A 20,131-nucleotide genomic window follows, 5' to 3' on the forward strand; every position below is an offset into this window, starting at 1 on the left:
CACAACACGAATGCCACAACACAAAATACAAAAGCCACAACACAATCGCAAATGCCACAACACAACCGAACGCCGCAACACAACACAAAAGCGAAAACGGAAGTAGCTAAGTAACTGCCCACGGAAGCGAGCGTATTGTAGCGTGTCTTAAGTTCCTAAATGTGTATATGGTTCTGATTACTTACTCTGTTACTTGGGCCAGGGTTGGGGTACCGCTCCTTCCGGGGTAATGAGTGTAGTTTGTGTTGTGGGAAGTTGTAGTTCTTACTGGTGTGTAAAAAACCATGGTGTTTTTGCGATGGAGTGGCTGTGGCCGACAACAGTCAACAATAAACCCGTGTAATAATAAACTGGCTCTTTATTGGCACAGAACGTTACAGTATTTTGGAGGAACGCGCACGGGAACGAGCGTATATTTGACGAACGGAGCTGGAGGATGCCAGATTGTTTAAGAAGTAAGTAAAACATGATTCCTTGCGGCTACAGTTAGAATTTAACTAACGTTAGCTAAAAGATGCGTGGCGCCATTTAGCTAACGTTAGTTAGTTAAATAGCCGCATGGAATCATGTTTTACTTACTTCTTAAACGATCTGGCATCCTCCAGCTCCGTTCGTCAAATATACGCTCGTTCCCGTGGGCGTTCCTCCAAAATACGCCAGCTCCCGAGGGCGTTCCTCCAAAATACGCTCGCTCCCGTGGGCAGTTACTTAGCTACTTCCGTTTTCGCTTTCGTGTTGTGTTGCAGCGTTCGTGTTGTGTTGCGGCGTTCGGTTGTGTTGTGGCATTTGCGATTGTGTTGTGGCGTTCGTGTTGTGTTGTGGCATTTGCGGGTGTGTTGTGGCTTTTATATTTTGTGTTGTGGCGTTCGTGTTGTGTTGTGGCATTTGCGGGTGTGTTGTGGCTTTTGTATTTTGTGTTGTGGCGTTCGTGTTGTGTTGTGGCTTTTGTATTTGTCTGAACCTTCTCGGCCACCGTAATTTCTGGTGTTTCAAGGATTCTTCAAATTCAAAACATGCCATGGTTCCTAGAGTGCCTTCAAGGTAAGGCAGCACAGAGGTCCATTGATCACAGGGTCGGAGGTTTGATCCCTAACTCCTCGTATCACATGTCCAAGTGTCCTTGAACAAGACACTGTATCCTTGACTGCTCCCGATGGTTACACCCCTGCTTTACTTTACAATACTGCCATTGGTCTGAGTGTGTGTGCGTGAATGAGCCAACCACAGCTGTAAAACACTAAATAAATAGAGTCCATTTGCTGTTTTGACATTCTGTCTTAGGTTCATACTCGCCCTGATGAGAGCGCACCGTAGGGCGGCGAAGGGCTAAGCCCAAATCTCGATGTATTTTAGGACGCTAAAAATGATATTGTCACTCATTAACTTCATCAGTGATTGGCTAACTGCTTCTTAGACCCGCTGCTTTGCGATCCGGCCTGAGCCCAGCTGAGGACGTGCAGACAAGCTGAGAGGAGCTGCAGGAAAAGAATATATTTTGCGCAGAAGTACAATGATAGAAAACACAAATATTGACTATTTGTCAAATTTATTTTAATATAATACACGACAAAAAAATTATTTTTCTTCTCCAATCACAGAAACTGATACTGACAGAATGAATTGTGTTTTATGTCTCTGAGAACAATGCCACTGTTTATTTGGTCTGCATACACACACTGTGCGTTCAGGAAATAAACACGCGTTCATACACTCCACGCTCCATTGCATCACCAACGCCCGGACAAACTCATCTGTTTCTTAGTTGTGTGTGTGTGTGCTTGTGGTCTGTGCGTACAGTAATCTGAGGGCAATGGAGCATGGCACGTTAGAATTGAATGTCAAGGTAGGATTAGAGAGGAGTCAAGGACATTAAAGCCCTACAACCACTTCAGTTTGTGACCATCAACACACACACACACACACTTGGTCCAGTGCTGACAGGTTAACAGTGGGTAAGAAATGGAGGTCAGCTCAGATAGACTCACCTCATGCCATTCAGAAGAACACATGTAATGCAGTTATGTGATGAGCAGCTCTCCCACAGTGCATCCCAATGTTTCCCTAACCTAACCCTCTCATTTGGCACAGCTCGACACAATGAAGCTACAAGACTCACCCACCCAGGGCTTTTTCTGTTATTACAGATAAAAGTGTTGTAAATGAGGTAAGGTCAGCTGACTATAGTAACACGAAGTGTCACACTACTGTACCCGTTAACCCTGGTTACAAAATAAATACATGTAAATGTTTGGTCCTTTCTGTGTTACTTTGGTTAGTATCAGTGCTCCAATCTGTCATTATACACATTATACACTATGTCAATTAGGTATCACTGGTAATAACATGAAGCAAGGCCTAATTCCTGATTCATTTTGGGGCAACCTAATGGCTAATGGTCATCTTTTTATTGAAAATAAGACATTAGCTCATTATAGAGTGCAGATTCTTTGTATTATCAACAATATAGTTTGGCTGTGATTTTATCATTTTGTAGGCGCTATACCTTTCAGAGACGGACAGATAATTGTCTAGCGTGTAACTTGTCTGTCTAAACTGAGGATGATTGACAGTTGATTTCAGTGGAGCAGAATGCTTCTGATTGGACAATGTTTAGTTTGAACTAGAGGAAGATTCGTGGAGCAAGCTGAAATCAAGCCCGATACCAGTGCACTGACATGATGACAATAATCCTGCCTCTGACCCCACTGTGTGTGTGTTTTTTTTGTGTGTGTATATGTGTGTGTGTTTGTCCAGACTGGTTGAGTTACCATGTGTGATGACCAAATATAACCCAGGCCCAGGGGTCTCCTACACACTGCACTGACACATATAGGTCACAACCTCGACCCACACGCACGCACACACATGCACCTTACACACCCACACACACCGCTCAGTTCCAGTGGACACTATGTGTCCAGTTTCATGTATTTTCTCCCTCTTCAAATAGTCTTCCTCCTTTGTCCACTTTTCATACTGTGGCAGTTTGAACACAACCTTTGAACTCCACATCTGCTGACCAGTTGTGGTCACATTTGTGTGTATTTGCGTCCCTCTCAGCTGCCTCTTGTGTTAATTAATTGCTGATAAATGGAGTGAGACTGGGGACTTGAGGTTGAGTGATTGCTCTGTAGCTCTATTATTGTGTGCGTGTGTTTTGTTTCTATAAAACAATGTTTTTCCTCATCCTTCTCCCTCCCTTTTTCCAACTATACATTTTTAAACAGCTCAATTAACCAGCTACCTGATACTGATGAAGGGGGCCGTTCATGTGTGACCACCCGTGTATGTGTGTGTGTGTGTCAGAGGTATTGTTGCTCTGGTTTGAATATACCAGCTCAGATATGAACATCAGACCTTATAAACAGCTGGGTCATTTTAAATGTTTATAGAGGATTGATTACGATAGATGAGCATGCAAACAGTTACTAACAACACATTATTTACACAACAACGTATTGCCACCACATGACACATTAAAATTGCATCTCATAATGAGAAAATCCTCATATCAAAACAGTTCAAGTTATTATTATAAATATTCATTAACAAACAAACAAGTTATTGTTGAAACAAGAAATATTTCTTCTCATTATTACTGAAATAGCTTTACAATTGTCTACAATTGTAGCTGCAATAATTGGGCATTTATCCCACCTTATATTAAATAAAAGGAAGTAAGTAAAACATAGCAGTTGTATTTCCTTTTTTTATTCTTTATACAGACCGCGTGACAGACCTCCTTCTTTCCCTTTAACACCAATCACACCTCATATTTGTGCCCAGTCGCATGGAACTTTGTCAAACATTCACAAAATGCCAAATGCTGGTTCATGTCCAGGGACAATACGGGTTTGTTGCCTCAAAGTTGTCCCAAAATGTGTGTCCCTGACAAAACCAATAGATTTTATTATTGGACTATTTCTCAAGTTGCCATAAGACTGGATGTGCAGGTGGCCCCCCTCACATGGTAGCCCCTACCATCAGTGTGTGAATAGGTAGTGATGGCAGTGTGGGAGGAGGAGCGTGTGTGTGTGTGTGTGTGTGTGTGTGTGTGTGTGTGAAAGCAGTGCCACAGTCTAATTGGTTAACGGATGTGTGAACTGTGCTCTGTTTCCCAGAATAACGAGCACGGCTGCAGGTGTTTCCCAGAAATGGGGGAGCTTTGCTTGTGTGTGTGTGTGATCCAATTCCTCTTCACCAAATTCAAATGTTTGTATGATCAGTCCCTGAATATGTGATGATTTCTATCCAAAAACAGTGAATGTGAGGAAATTCATATTCACTTTCCTTTCCCTTTTGTGTTTATAATACCAATGAATACCAATGCAACAATCTGTCAAACAAAATGAGCATTTCCTTTAAAGACAAATATCTCAATGCACACGTTTGGCTGATTAGTGGTTGTTACTGGTACTAATCATGACTTTATATGAACTATAACTGCAAAATGGTTTCATTATGTTGACAAATCATAGATAACACAATGGTGTCCCAAAATACATCCTGAAATAAAGGCTCATTTTAAACCAAATAATTTCACTTACCGCCCAAGAGTTTTAAATGGTCATTGGCTGCACCTTTGGTTTCTGTGTGAGCCCACGCGTCACAGGTTTGACCTTTTGGGCCCAAAAGAGCTACAAGTATATGCATGTCACATATAAAAACTATTTATCTTGTTGATGTTTTTTGGCTCTGGAACGCTGAGGGTTTTTGAGGGGTCAGCTTTATATCTGCTACATCAGCAGATTCTCTTCTTTCTGTAGAGTTTTCGTTTCTGTGTTTAGCCCAACGTAGCGCTGAGCTACTAATGTTAATATTTTGGCTAGCTACGATTGACTGTCAATCTGTCAATCTCTTCAAAATGGCTCAATGCGGTGTCTCACACTCTTCAGACAATCCTTTGCGTAGAAATAGCCCTGTGTACAATTCATATCTATTCATGAATATATCCATATCCATGTTACGTTAACACACATGCCTGCGTGTGTGTGTTCACTAATGCATGCTTTCATGTGTGTGCCAGTGAGTGTGTTATTGATTTAGGCAGATGTTTCACATGGCCTCCATGTCACAGATGGTTAGTCGAGTTGTCTTCTCTTGTTCTTGCGTCGTCTTGGCACGTCATTAGACATGCAGGGGCTTGTACATGTTGCATGTTTGTATGCGTGTCCCGTGTGTGTGTGTGTGTGTGTGTGACTCCTTTGGCTACTACTGACCAGCTGCTTCCAGAAGCTATTGTGTCACCAGATGTCATGACTAAACGCGTGTGTGTGTCTGTGTGTGTGAGAGTGTGTGTCTGTGCGCCCATTGTGATTGTGTGTTGAAAAAAATGAAATGTATAAATGTTTTTTTCATGTGTGTATAATTTGTGCTTTCTTCACTAGTCTGTGTCTGTCTGTGCTCTGGTGTGTATTCTAGACAGTACGTGTGTGTGTGTCTGAGAGGGGGGCGAAGTGGGCAGTGGAGGCTTAGTGGGCTAAATGAGTGTACGACCCGTGCCACCGCTTGGCCCCCGTGGCCCTGCTAACTCATTAACTGTAGAAAACCGGCCACGCCTCCTGTTGCACGAGACAAAGACATGGGGGATTGGAGTGTGTGAGGCATGGTGGTTAGGCATCTTTCTTTTGGGGGGGGCGTATTAACAATAGGCTTGGCGCGCGACCACCTTTATTTGACTTGACAATCTTGTTTAACCCCCCATGTCCTGCTGTCACTGAGTCTGCTCTTGTCCCCCGCCCCGTCATTGTTGTTCTCAAACCTTTTTATGACTTTCTATATAGTCTGGATTCCAGCTCCATCACACTCCCCACCTATTTACTTTGCTGGTTAAAGAAACATCACAAACAACATCATTTAGGTCTAGAAGCGATTCAAAGGTAGCCATGAATGTAAAGGAGTGGTTCTGCAAGTATGACCTAAGATGCACTCTTTTGAAAATACCAAAGACATAACAAATGAGAGTAGGGAGAAAGGAAAGAAGTGGCAGGTAAGACGTGTTAATCTGCATTTATTAAAAAGTGGAATTCTTTGAAGTGTGTTGCTCAGTGACTACAGTATATTCAGATGCTCTTTGAGGATGTCATGAGAGGAGGCCTCCATTGAGCTCTGATAGATGTAATGGATAGAAAGGCTTTTACATGTCATTGTTTCAGGCTCTCTTGCTGTTCAGAGTGTCAGTGAGACAAACTGTGCATGGTGTTGAGTAATGGTGGATATTCAACATCCATGTAGCCATGGCAATTATTGCTCAATTACCAGTGTGTCTCTTGTTTAGTTCCCTCCCTCTCTCTCTCTCGCTCTCAACAACTGCTGCCTTCCCCTCCCTCTCCCCCTCCCCCCTGCCCAGTGTGTTCCTGTCGGCTTCTTCTCACCAGTGGCACCTGGTTCTGTGTTTCCGAGACGGACGGTTCCTGTGGTTCTAACAGAACACTTTAGAGCGGTCAATGTGCTTGTACATGATCAGGGTTCATGGGTTTCCGAGTACATCTGTGCCCACCCCCTTTATTTTTAAAGAGTGGTCAAAAGACTAAAAGCCATTTAGCTCCAGGCCTTGCCTGATTTTGCGATGAAAAAAGGAATTGCGTCCTGTGATTCAGATCTGCTGGAGCATTTCATGGGGTCTTCCTTGGCCCACGCCAGACAATTCCACCAAGTTTCATTAAAAATCAGTCCAGTCGTCTTCTCCATCATCCTGCTGACGAACATGCAAACACAACAAAAACACAACTTAAAAACAATATATTACATGTCCAGTTGATACCACAGTCTAGATTAGAATCGGCTCAGAACCAAAGCAGCTGTGGGTTAAAAGGGTCGAAAGATTGTTTACCGGTAAAACATCCAACCTTCCGGTTTGATTTTGCTAGAGTTTGTAACATGCCCTCATGTCAACACTTGTGGAGGTGAAGCACAGGCGGCCGTCTTATGAGTCTGGGCCTCTGTGCCACAGTGTGATGTTGCTGTGTGTTGTTGGAGAGGGAGAAGGAGGGGAAGATATCTGTACAATAGTCACATTCTTTTCCTCCACCATGTTTTCATGCTCAATCCACAACTGGACAAAGCTTTATTGATAGTAGCCCACATACTGTATCTGCCTATCACACACACACAACTGCACACCCACGTCCTAACACGAGAATGGTAAGTACTGGAATACATGAAGAACACACACGCACACAATTTACATCGGACAAAGACTGTGTGTGACACACACACGCACACACACTCATAGATCTAGTCTAGGCACTAAGGAGTATTTTTCCAACCTCATGACTTCTCCCTCCAATGGTTCATCGCAATTCCAATGTGTTTGGGCTGATTCTTTGTCATTTGATTGGAAAACTAGCATTTCCCCCCGACCCCCCCTCCCACACACACATGGTTCAGTAAACACAGGACATGACTGTACTGTGTGTGTGTGTGTGTGTGTGTGTGTTTAGGGGTCAGGAATTAATTATTACATGTCCCCCTGTGGCATAAAATCAAATGAGTCTGGTAAGCTTTGAAGTTCAGTCTATTTAATCTCCTTAACTTATTCTGTGTCCTCTTACCCTTATTTTTCACATACACAGTAGTGTACACGTGTTAAAATACAGTAGCACCTTACTTTGCATGTCTACAGAGTTTTATTTATTTTGATTCAAGGTGGAATACTTCTGATATTTCTTTCTAGTTATTTATATAGAAACGCCCACTCGGCTGATAGCATAAAGTATTGATGCAGGTTACCACAGTGCGCTATCAATGAGGCTATGAATAATGTGAATGCTTCAACTAGCTCAGTTAATGTTACCTCTTCTAAACTTGGAAACTGTTTAATTGAGATTTGCTTTGCGGAAGCAGAAGTGAGTTTTTTTCAATAGTGTCTTCAGAGGACGCATACAGTAGCATCTGTGGATGGAGCGGTTTTGTCTCCTCTATATTAGGATGTTTAAATTCAATTCAATTAATTTTATTTTATTTTGTATAGCCCAAAAACGCAAATGACCAATTTGTCTCAGATGGCTTTACAGTGTGTTCACATTCAATGTCCTCTGTCCCGAAACCCTCATCAACAAAACAAACAAAAAATGAAAAACCTTTTGATTGGGAAAAAAGGGAAGAAATGTCAGGGAGAACTGAGGAGAATCTCTCTCCCGGAATGGACAGAATGCAATGGATATCATGTGTACAGAATGAACAATGTAAAAGATGGCCAGTACATTCAATTCATATGATATGAAATTATTCAAATATTGAGAATAGTAAACCAGGTGTAAGGCAAGAACACTGCAGGAACAATCACCATCAGATAGAACCATCATCACATAAAAACACCATCAGATGGAACCACCATCAGATAGAACCACCATCAGATAGAATCACCATCAGATAGAATCACCATCAGATGTAACCTCCATTAGATAGAACCACCATCAGATAGAACCACCATCAGATAGAACCACCATCAGATAGAACCACCATCAGATAGAACCACCACCAGAAAGAACCACCACCAGAAAGAACAACCATCAGATGGAACCACCATCAGATAGAACAACCATCAGATGGAACCACCATCAGATAGAACCACCATCAGATAGAACCACCACCAGAAAGAACAACCATCAGATGGAACCACCATCAGATGGAACCACCATCAGATAGAACCACCATCAGATAGAACCACCACCAGAAAGAACAACCATCAGATGGAACCACCATCAGATAGAACCACCATCAGATAGAACCACCACCAGAAAGAACAACCATCAGATGGAACCACCATCAGATGGAACCACCATCAGATAGAACCACCATCAGATAGAACCACCACCAGAAAGAACAACCATCAGATGGAACCACCATCAGATAGAACCACCATCAGATGGAACCACCATCCACTGAAATGTGAGGAGGGAAAGCACAGACTACAGGACACGCATATAGGGACACATGCGCACATTTGCAGCAGCAACTGCCATACCCCCCCCCCACCAGCCAGTCAGATAGTGCGACCACTATCCTCCTTCATTGCAGGGTGTGTCCGGCCCAGCAAGGTTGTAAACAGGGGAAACACTGCACTGCGAAGCTACAGAAGGATTTACAAAACTCCATTATTGATACACAGTATACAATGATCATTCATATATGTTCTTTTGTAGAATGAAGATATAATTGATCAAAAGCCACTTATGATGACAGACACAGTATATTAAACAAGTGGAAGTCATTGGAAGAAATTAGAATAACTCGTTAATAATACGTTTTGAGGTAGTATAAGGATGAGGTGTGTGTGTGTGTGTGCATGTATCAGTGTGTGTTGAGCATGAGGCGGACTCAATTGCACTTATCTGGGTGTCTGTTTGTGTGTTAGCTTGTCTGTCGCGGATCTGAGCAGAGGTCAACTGACTGGAGTCCATCTGGGCACGAGTCTATGCTTTAGTTTGTGCACGCTCTGTGTGTGTGTGTGTGTGTATGTGTGTGTGAACGTCTTGGCGTACGTCTTGAGGAAAAGCTGAGGGGAGGTTTATCTTACCCTATTGTCAGGGCATATATTTTAATTATATGCACGGCTCATTTGCATGTCACAGCTAGCGGCGGTGGGTTGGGGGGTTATTGATTGTTGGAGGGGGTTGGCTGGAGACAGAAGGGAGCTGAACATGCTGGCCGAGGTCAGGAGGTCGAGCTTACAAAGGCACACACACACTCCACATAGATACATAAAACTGAACATCTCTCTTCCTGTATCTTACCAGGCCTCAGGCCTGCTTAAACTCCAGGGGAGGGGGGTCATTTGACATGCCCCAAAGGCCCCAATCCACCCCTCCCCTCCCGCTGACCTCCTGTCTCCCTCTCTACATTTCCTCTCACATTTAGTACAAGAATACATTTAGAATTCATTAATTACATGTGCTAATTTTATTTTAATTGGATAAACAGCCAAACTTGCTTGATTGACACATCCGTTATTGTGCACCACCGCTTACACGTTTATCGTCCGATTTTAACGGCAACCCAAGTTGTTTTGTGCAATTACAGAGTGCCGGAGGATTAAGCTGTGACTGTTATATTTACTGGAAATGGCTCGAAAATGTGCTCTCATGCGGGCTGAGGATAAAGTAACGATATACAACACACACTGCATCTTTGTGTGTTTATTGAGATTTAACACATGTTGGGTTGTGAAAACCTTTTTGGTTTGTTCAAGTGAATACATACTCTTCATTTATTTGTTTGTGTGCGTTTCCCTCTTTAGTTGTGGCTGTGCGCCTGACACCAACATGCTGGAGTTTCCCTCTACATAGTATACTGATAAAGATACTATTGTATAATACTGCTTTCCCCCACAGACCCACAGACACACACACATTTCACCATTATGCAGCCATGTCTCGTCCATGAAAAACTGAAGCTGAGGGGGGCTTCCTCGCCTGCAGCGGATGCATGGACAAGTATGTGTGTTTGTGTGTGTGTGCGTGTGTGCTCTGCCTGCATGCATGAATAGACCTGTCTTCTTGGTGACCTGTGTGTGTTTTGCGTGTGGATGGTTTCATGCATGCTCGATGTGCATGTTTGAGCTTTTATAGGTTGCGGAGTGGGCGGGAGGAGTATATATTTTAATTTGATCAATATAACGGCGTGATCTATGTCTTTAGGGAAACAACAGACAAAACAGGTGACTGCTCATTTCTGTCCACAAGGGACGAGGTTCCAGAAAGAGGCTCTGCTCTAGTGAGTTACATTCCAAACAATAGATAAAAAGCTTTCATTGTCAAAGGCTACGAGATTGCAAAGAATATTTATAAATCTTTGTTATTAGCATTAATTGTTGATAAAGCACAACAGTGACTTAGCTTGTAGTATAGTTATTATACCAATGAGGAAACTTTTTGGCATTGTTTCTGAAACGTTGAATGTGGACGTCTTGGGTCGGAGCCAGTGACAAAGCAAAAGTTGTGTGGTTAAATAACCAGTACAGCCAGTGAGAAAGTCCACGAAGGATGGATGGGTCAAACAAACCAGGACACCGCTGTGCTGTGGTTAAATGATGGTCACGTTGTCATTATTACATTGTGCTCCCCCCCTCCCCTCCCGGGAAGCCATCTGACTACGTGTCACGGACAGAAACTTGTTGTCATGTTGTTTTGAGATTGATTTCCTTCGGATTTCCTTACCGCCCTCTCTCCCCTGTGCTCATGGTGACCAATTCTGGCACCACTCTCCAAACACTGCCTGCAAACAGCTGACGTGCTTTCTCACACACACACACACACATGGGACCTACGTCACTCATTATCAATAAACCTGGCAGGGCATGCACAGTATTGAGTACAAATAGCTGAATACAACAGACTATCAGTTGTATGATCCCTTCGTATCTCTTTTCTTTATAAAAGTGTGATGATTATAAAGGAAGGTCGCAATCATTATTACGATGAAATGAACACGCCAAAAAACGTTTCTCCCCGACACTTGCAACGCCTGTGAATGTGTTTGACAGCAGTGGACTGTGTGTGTCTGTGTGAGACTCATTAATAATGCATGAGGTGGGTGGGGTGAAGGAGAGGGGGCGGTGACAGATGGAGAATCAGTGTGTCAGAGAGAGGGAGAGTGGACGCACCGAGAAACAGCGAGAGCAAAGTGAGAGGGAGAGAAAGGGGTCGAGGGTGAGGAGGTGGGGAAGAGAAGGAGAGCGTGTGTATTCGTCCTCTGTTCCACACTTATTACATCAGCTGTCTTTGTGTCTCCGTGCTGGAGCAGACTAAGAGACGCCCAATCTTTTGTGTTTGTCGGACGGGGATGGAGATAGAACACAGCGCTCAGCACTGCTCTACACCTGGACGCCAGAGCCGCACTGACCGAGGTACGCTATATGTCAGTGTGTGTATGAGTGTGTGTGTGTGAAGGGCAGAATACTCTACCCTCCTTCCAGTATGACTTTTTATTGTCTGTACACAAGTAGAGTTCAGCCACCTTTTACAGGAAACATTGAGAAAGTCACAGTGAAAGACACATGTGGTGTTTGGAGTGTGTTGTGGTACTTTATGGTGTACTTCAACCCCTCACTGTTCTCAGCCGATTTCATCTCCTCAGTAGTGATCAAACAGAAAACCCTGGTAGTACGTGTTCTCCAGGCTGTTAGTGCGCTCTGTGTGTAAGTGAATGCAGTTTTTGATTCATTCTTTAAGGCGTTACTAGAGTCTACTTACTGTTGATTATGTCTGTAGCGACCAATTGTGTCACTCCATCATCAATTTAAAGCTTTCAGTGGAAACATGTTAAATATTTCACCCACATCGTATCATCTTTACTTGTAGTGGCTGTTACAGGGATCATTGAGGACACACACAAACACACACACACACACACCAATCAGTCAGTCTGCCGCGGTTCATCGCAAAATTATGGATTATGTCGTGTCTGCAAGTTTCTTCATTAGCCACAATTACTCTAACAGCTGCTGCCTTTTTAGATTTCTCTTCTGTTTTTCTCAATCTCTGGACTTTATATGAAAGTGTACTTACTGTATGTGATACAATAGCAATTGTCGACCATACATGAGGTGTCAGATACTGAGTGTCTCAGTATTAGTTTACTCCTAATATTAGTAGTGATGTCTGTGATGTCTCTCCTAGAAGTTACGTTCCTACACATTCTCTGGGATTACATGGGCTTTATTGCATTCAAAAAGGGTTTGTTTCCACAAGTCTGCAGGACTTTCACCCAAGAGGCCGCTGTTCGTGTACATAAGCGACTTAATAATCTGAACCCAAAGACAGTTCTTTCAATACTCCCTGCCAAGATGTTACATAGTTCTATAAATAGTTGAGGATGCTGCTTAGAAACGACTAAAACACTGTGACGCTGTTAACACATGTAGAAATGTCGATATAAAACATATTTTTCAGCCATGGGTTCACAATGTACAATATCTATTTCATGGCAATTGTTCTTTTAATTGACATACATTTTTGGCTTTTTTGATTCCAAGTGTCATCATATTATATATATTATTATATATATTATTATTTAATATTTTTTAGCAAATTTTTTAACTGGTGGTTTTCCTGCAGTACGGCCTGTTGCCTGCCTCCAGTCGACAGTAGACTACCACATGGCCAGGCTGGATAGACAGGTCCTAAATTAATTAGCTTATTTCTAGCCTGCTGTATAATTCTTTTTTGACATGAACATAGAATCTGCACCTGATGGGGTGGATCCATCTTAAATGGTATTTACAGAATTATAGAGGTATACATATTCTATTTTTGAACAACTTGCTTGAAATGATGAACACACTTCACGGTCCATCATTTCCTCTTTTTGAGGCCTAGTGGAAACCAGTAATATGAACAAGATGACGTAACAACAGAGAACCAGTTCAGAAACAGCACAGAGAAGTCACCTGTCATTCATGTATTAGGAATGTGGAGAGTCTCCTGTGCGAACTCTGTTGCTTTGTATCTAGAGTTTGTCAGTGTTTGGCTCAATGGCACTATGGCAGCATCACACTGATATTCAACCTCTGCTGACATCAACAAGACTGATCAATAAGGCAGGTTATGCATCTTATGATTTGATTCTTCTTCATCAGTATAACTTGTCTTTAAATCTAAGAGTACTTACCGTAGTGTTAAACTGTGTGTGTGTGTGTGTGTGTTTCTGTACTGAATGCGAGTCGGTCTGACCACGCTGTTTGTTGTCCTGTAGGAGGATTTAAACACTCAACACATTTATCAAATGTTTGTGTGAGGGTTTCTGTGTGTGATCACATGAGTCAGATACTGGTGGGAGGATTAGTACATTAATGCAAGTGTTTTTTTCCATGCGCAGGTGTGTGTGTGCGTGTGGGTTGGGAAGAAGTGTTTGTTGAGGGATGCAAATGGTTCGACAGTAGTGCCAGAGCAGCGAACACACACACACACACACACACACACACACAAAAATACAGCCCTTCTTTGTTTGGCAGTATTGTGGAGAGAAGGTTAGTGGACCCAGAAAAAAACAGAAACAAAACGGAGGGAGAGAAAAGCGAGAGACCCTAATGACGACGGACCTTTCTTTGCAAATATTTGGTTTCAAACTCGCCATCCCTTCCCCCTTTTCTCCCCCTCTCTCTCTATCTCCTCCCCGCTCCGCATGGCCAAAGGGAAAAGATCACAACAAATTGTCAGTGTGATCTGGCCACATCGCATGGCAGGTTGTGGATTGGACACCTGCCAATCATTACCTAAGTCATTCAGAGACATTATGATCATTATTAGATTTCTGATGAGATATTGTTATTCTTTTACATAGCACAAGTAGCTGGAAGGGAAACATCTTTGATCTTTTGTCATTTCTTGTCCATGACTACATGGCGTTATGGTTCTTATGGTCGTGGCCTTGTTACTTTAATTCCAGTAATAAAGAACCGATGGTTCTATGAACGATGGTAGAACCATATTCTCTCATTAGTCCTCAGTCTGTCCCCTTTTTATTTTTTCCCCATTGCTGCTGCTTGGACTGTCACATTTACGTAACTAGAGATTTAACTGTAGATGACTCTTCTTCTGCCATGTCAAGATAATCTGCTGGTTCAACGTGTGTGTGTTTGTGTGTGTGTGTCTTACACACGTGTGGCATAGCATCGGATTAGCCCTCATCAGCAGAATATTTACAGGAAGCAAAACATTGCATGCAGCAGAAACCCATTTCCTGTCGTGATCTGTGTGTTGAGGTGAGCAGGAAGGTCATTTTAAATACTCGCTGCTACCCTGTATCATATGGACACCATACAAGAGGCTTTACTCTCTACTACCCTAGCAATCCTTTCTCCTTAATTGTTGTAATTCTGTCATCAGGAAATATATATATATAAACATATAACCCTAACCCTAAACATACTACTGCCTTTTAGACACCAAGGTCCCCGCTCCCTTTTAATAATTTTTTTGTTTTAATTGTTACTCTCCTCCTGTTCCGCCAAATGATGCCTCTGCTGTTCTGCTGCCTTTTCAACCCCCGTTTTTACGCTCTCCATTTTTGGGTTTTTAAACTACAGCCCCCCTAGTGCCAGTACCCCTTGTGGCTCTCTTCGGAGGGCTTCGTCTACCACAAAACCGTAACCCTGGCAACAGGAGAAAAAACATATGCATTGGGCAACAGGAGAAAAAACATATGCATTGAAATAAAGAAAAATGTGGAAAAGTACAGGCTTTCCTGTCTCTTTAGGGTTGACCAGTGAGATATGTAAAGAAGGTCAAGACACCAGCCTGCCTGATTCCAGGTGGGAGTCCAGATGTTGAGCCCGTTGGCCAGGTTCTTAACCTACATCAGTGTGCAGACTTCCATCTGTATGTGTGTCTGTTACACTGGGGCATCGTGTCCAACACTAACACTGTGGGACGTGCTAACCTAGAAGAACCAGCGTGGTGATGGGAGGGTTTGAATGGTGAGGAAATACGTGTTATCCTCATGCAGGCAGAAGAGGGGCGACGACAGGAGGAGGGCTGCACCACCAAAAAGCCTTAGCGTCGAAACCATCGCTCTGGATTTAGATTTAAGTCAATATGTATGCGTTACCTAAATAAATATTGTAACAAATCAGATAGAGTCTAGCTCAGCTATAAAAACCAAAACGCAGAATCCGTCTGCACGTTACCACCGTGCCTGTGGTCTGTAACTGGAACGCATGACTTCCCTCAGCTTCACCTGCTGCCTCTCTGGGTGCAGAGACATTTCAAACAACTGAATGACCGAAGGGTAACCCGTGCACTCGCAGATCAGGGTGCTTATGACGAGCAGTGAGAGGCGCTATGGCTAAATAAACATGTTGATGGGCCCCCAACCAGAGACTGAGACTGTCCTCAATCAGGGAACCTGAGGATCCCCACTGTAAATAATGTGAAGCGGCTCGTTTCACAGTGTGTCATGAATCCATCAGAGTAAACGATGGATGCCCTCAATCTGAAAAGGCCATTCGGGGGGGACTTCTCGTGTATTTTTCCACTCTACGACTCTCATGATTGGTCAGGACTCGGGGCTCAGCTTGCCATTGGCCGTCGCTCCACTCAGTCGTGAAATGGTTCCTTTCATTTGTGAGCAGCGCTGCTGCAGGGATGTGTTTGATAAACCTTCCCAGTAACAAAGATATGACATGTTGATGGAGAGGAGTCATCTGACTGGGATTTCTTTCTATTACTTGAGCTCCACTTTGTCCATTTCTGTTGTGTTTGTTTCATAAGATGCTTTGGATTACAAAGTACATTAAGATACATACAAGATTGAAAAACGTTACCTAAATCAATCTTTTTTACATATACAGAGAAATGGACAATTTTAGTGCAGGTCTATCCAGAGCTTCAGCATCTGTCCTTGCCTCATCTTTCCATCCAATGACATCACAACATCTGGCTGAAAAGCCAACCTGACAGACCAGTGGAGCACTAAAGCCACTGTGAGGGATTCATGGTGCAGAAAATCAATATTGCGTTTTTTTAGACTTTGTTAGCAACTTCATCCTCCTCCTCACCCTAGGTTAATAACAGTAGGAGGGAAACCCCCCCCAAGCACCTTCAATACAAGGCTAATCTGGATTCATAGAAAGCACGACAGATATATACAAAATATGTATTGGTTATTTTGAGGGAACTGTCTCTGTAGATCTCTTGTTACCTTCCAATCGGCTTAAATATGTTGTCTCTACTTTCTCTAAATGTCAGAAGCAAAATTAGGGCAAGATTTTGGAAATACATCCTGTTTGAGCTGTCATTTTCCAAAAATGATGAATTCAATCTGTCTTTTTTTAATGGTCTCTGTTTATTTCTTGTGCAGCTCCTTGATTTTTTTGTGCCATAACTATCAATCTACTTATTTAGTTACTCAGTTATGTATTCAATACCTAGTGCTTTGTGTAGGCAACATGCTTTTTGTGAAACATCACACATGTCTACTCTGAGGGATGTATTTGTGTGTGTCTGTGTGTGTTTTCTGCATGTATTTAGTACCCGATAGATATCTGCAAAGTGTTAATTGGGATTTGTCAGCTGCTTCAACCAGCACTCACACTCACACACACACACACACACACACAAACACACACACACACACACTCGGACTCAGCAAAAAAACACAAAAGCGTGTACCCCTCCACACACACACACACACGCCATCTACCCGGTTAATCTACTTAAACGTGTGTCCATACACACTCACACACACATACAAAGAAGACACACTGTCACACCTTTTAACCACTCCACCAGAGCAGTAATCATTGGGCACAAACACACACACACACACACACACACACACACACACACACACACACACACACACACACACACACACACACACACACACACACAGTCAGTCATTTTAACACCATGGTTTCCTCGGCTGGGGGCTTTCCACAAAACATTCAAACGTCATCTCACAAACACACACACAAACACATGGCCAGACATGAGGGACTGTGAGGGACTGAAACAAAGAAGACATGTGGTTCTTGTCTATGACATCATAATGTTCTGTATATTATCTATATATCAGCCCAGACTTAATAACAGGACAGCAGCTGTGGTTCTCACAGGAAGAGATGGAGGGACAGATGTAATATCATCTTACATAATGAATGAATGGGGAGGACCGGGAAGTGTCTGTTCACTTTGTCCCTGTTCAGGAAGTGGACACACATCCCGTTATGGACCTCGTGTCATTTTACAGCTTGAGGAGGAAAATAGTGGAAAGGAGAAACCTGAAAACATTAATTTAGGTAAAGAGTGTTGACATCACACCACGCCTCTATCCACTGTCCCTAGCAAGTCACATGTCGGCTGAACCCGCCTGGGTTACTACACCGCCATGAACCCCAAACAAATTAATTTTCCTGTGATTTCATTCCAATACGGGAATGAAATGGGTTGGGTTCATATAATCCTAAAAACTATGAAAAAATAATAGAGGAGGGGTATTATTGTAAATTACAGTAGGACATTATTTATTGATCAATAGAAGCACACATCTCACAACATTTTTATGCCAAGATAATATCCTAAAACCAGTAAAGCAAACACTAGGAGAAATAAAATGAACAATAATCCATTCAGAGTGACAGTAAAGATGAGGAAGAATCCTTAAAATGCAATAGCAGGCTGAGGCTGACATGTGAACTGTGCAATGAAGACATTACAGAGGAACTGTCCCAGATATGACAGGCATGTCCTGCATGAAACCTCTTCATCACATTTTAATGGAAGCCCCACACATGACCTCAGCTGTCCACCGAAGAAACATATCCCAACGTGTAGGTGATGTAATTTATTTTAGCATTATTAGCAGAATGATTGTCTGTATTGATATACATGAATGAACTGACACGGTTTCTGCCTCCAACAACTTGACATCCATGGCCATATATATATATATATATATATATATATATATATATATATATATATATATATATATATATATATATATATATATATATATTGTTTTGTTTTGTATTTCACTTATTAATTCCAGATATTTGTTTTTAATGCCTTGAGGGCCTTGAAGCCTTCAGCTTCATCCACAGTCGCGACAGCACAGCTTCAGATCTGTAGACCCACATGAAATGAAAGGTTGAGGTTAGTGACCAGTAAAAGGACACACTTTTACCACATGCCCCTTATGAGAAGAATCCAGGAAACCCAAGCTTGATTCATGTTTATTCATTCCTTCTTTCAAGGAGTCACTGGGGAGCTTAGCGCAGTGTGCTTGTTCCTCAGACCCATCTTTGGCTTTGCTATTAGGCTGTTTTTTTATTAATCAAAATTTAAATGAGAAACACTGGCTTTTATGGAGCCCCTTTTTCTTTTCTTTGTACTGTGAATTCAGCCTTTGTTGCATTAAAACAAACACACACTCAAATAAAACGCAGGGGTTGCACTTTAGCTCCATCTTCTTCCCCTCTCTCTCTCTCTCACACACACACACACACACACACACACACACACACACACACACACACACACACACACACACACACACACACAAATACAGCCCTTCTTTTCACACACATATACTCAGATGCAAAGCTTTGATAATAGCAAACACACCTCGAGCCTCACACTCCCGCTGGGGTTGGTCTCCCCATTCACCTCCTCTTCTTCATCTTCATCCCTTCTTACCCCCCCATAATCTCTTCCTCCCCGTTCCTCCCCCACCTCCATCCCTTCTCCTAGCCCTTATGGGGCTGTTGCTAAGGAGCCATGGTGACCGGGGTGTTTTCTCATTGGACGAGGAGGAGTGGAGGTGGAGGCGAGGAGGAAAGAGGAAGTTGAAAAAGGAGGTTGGAGGAAAGGTCCTTTGGGGGGGAGGGATTGCTTGAGGGGCCAGTCGTTGGAGGGTGAGCACAAAGTGAGATCCAGATGTGCTAATGAGGCGGAGTGGTAATGCAGGCATAGAGGAAGAGATGGGATGGATGGTTGGAAAAAGTGAGGATGAGGGGGTTAGGTGGAGTAGAAGGGACCAGGAGGGATAGAAGTGACACAATAAGAAAGATAAAGGGATAAAATAAGGGTAAAGAGAGTGAGCATTAGGTGGAGACGAGCGATCAAAGATAAGGAGATCCCGTTGGCAGAGGGAAAAAAAGATTGACAGAGATGAGAATAAAGGAGAGGAGATAGGAAGGTAATTTAAAGACAGGTGGGGGTGTGAGTGCAGGAGAGAAAAAAACTAAAGAGAGAGAGGACCAGACTATTCCTCTCATTTAATCTGTCTGGCACAAAGGAGCATTAACTCTGGACCCAAACAGACAATCACACAGACACATATCCTTGTATTTCTGTACTTATGAGGGCCTCCTCGTCAACGTGTGTTTTGCCTCCGAAGTAGCAATTTGTTTACACTTTCCTTATTTATATTACGACAAGGCAGTTCTCGTTGTACTTTGAATATCTGAATTAATTATTGAAATGAAATCATTGGAAGTTAATTTACATTTAACGAAATCAGGTGAAGGTCATATCTTTTGGGAATTTTGACCAGAACGTAGATAGACACAGATGGTCCATACAGAACCCAGAAATGCAACAAGGCTTGACTTGTTGCATCTAGATGGCTCTCCACACACGCAGCTAATAGCTAACAGAGCTAATGTGGTTTACCTGAGGGGAAACCA

The 20,131-nt window shown here is 42.7% G+C and overlaps 1 protein-coding gene across 29 annotated transcripts in view; it reads left to right on the plus strand.

Moving 5' to 3' along the window:
* nfasca (neurofascin homolog (chicken) a) overlaps positions 1 to 20,131 on the plus strand; it is a 102,761-nt gene that overhangs the window by 14,451 nt on the left and 68,179 nt on the right. For 7 of the 29 annotated variants that reach the window (XR_009956801.1, XR_005114118.2, XR_005114116.2 and 4 more), the window contains exon 1: positions 11,559 to 11,848. The exons of 1 other annotated variant lie outside the window; for it this stretch is intronic. The gene's annotated coding sequence lies outside the window, so the exon portion shown is untranslated. Of the gene's footprint in view, positions 1 to 11,558; positions 11,849 to 20,131 lie in introns of those variants that run through there. 21 more of the 29 variants (XM_037448047.2, XM_037448053.2, XM_037448055.2 and 18 more) reach the window with 8 other exon arrangements.

This window comes from Pungitius pungitius, chromosome 8, assembly GCF_949316345.1.
Source record: "Pungitius pungitius chromosome 8, fPunPun2.1, whole genome shotgun sequence".
NCBI classification, from domain to species: domain Eukaryota; kingdom Metazoa; phylum Chordata; class Actinopteri; order Perciformes; family Gasterosteidae; genus Pungitius; species Pungitius pungitius.